The sequence below is a fragment of the Etheostoma spectabile genome, chromosome 18 (genome assembly GCF_008692095.1).
Source record: "Etheostoma spectabile isolate EspeVRDwgs_2016 chromosome 18, UIUC_Espe_1.0, whole genome shotgun sequence".
Lineage (NCBI taxonomy): Eukaryota > Metazoa > Chordata > Actinopteri > Perciformes > Percidae > Etheostoma > Etheostoma spectabile.
Window position 1 is genome coordinate 25150074 of NC_045750.1, and position 688 is coordinate 25150761.

Consider the following 688-nt stretch of genomic DNA (forward strand, 5'->3'; position numbering starts at 1 on the left):
GTTACATGACGTGGTAAAATCTGAGTTTCTACACCATAATAACTTTGAATTACATCAATAAATAAAACAAATCTGAATCCCGATTGTATATGAGCCCGATCAAAACACGCACTAACAAACACCTAAAGACTAAATTTGAGAAGAACTGCAGATATGGCACCATAAAAATATCCTCCAATAGAGTGAAGTGAATGAGGAGCAGCCTCACATCGCGTGGCCCATTTTAATATTCCTACAGATTCTCTCCCACCTCTCATTATCAAGGCTGATCCTCAGACCCCTTCCCAGTGTCTTTCTGAAGGCTGTCTGGGCTCCATCCCCAAGCTTCTGCATAAGCATAGTATAATACCCAGAAGCCATTTGACTTTTCTATATTTTAACCACACCTTATCTAAACATTCTGGTGCTTTAGGGGCTAAAGAATGCCCACAAACAAGTGGTGATGTATCAAATATCTAAAAAAAAAAAAAAGAGACTAGGCAGAGCTGTAACAATTCCAAAACGTGCTGTACAATTAATTGTCTCAAAAAGTATTGCGACTAACAACATAACTGTCTCTGTCAAATTTAAACATATGTCTTTGTTTTTAAACAAATGAAAGCTTTGAATAAATTCCAGGACACATTTTTTGTTATGTCACTGTTTTGTGACCCAGATAATAATAATAATAATAATAATAATAATAATA

At 35.3% G+C, this 688-nt stretch overlaps 1 protein-coding gene and 1 long non-coding RNA gene across 4 annotated transcripts in view; one reads left to right on the forward strand and one right to left on the reverse strand.

The window, feature by feature from the left end:
- The window catches only part of LOC116706257 (uncharacterized), a 22182-nt gene that overhangs the window by 21448 nt on the left and 46 nt on the right, over positions 1 to 688 (forward strand). The window lies entirely within an intron of this gene.
- mgab (MAX dimerization protein MGA b) overlaps positions 1 to 688 on the reverse strand; it is a gene marked incomplete at its 5' end in the record, with an annotated part of 21417 nt that overhangs the window by 13681 nt on the left and 7048 nt on the right.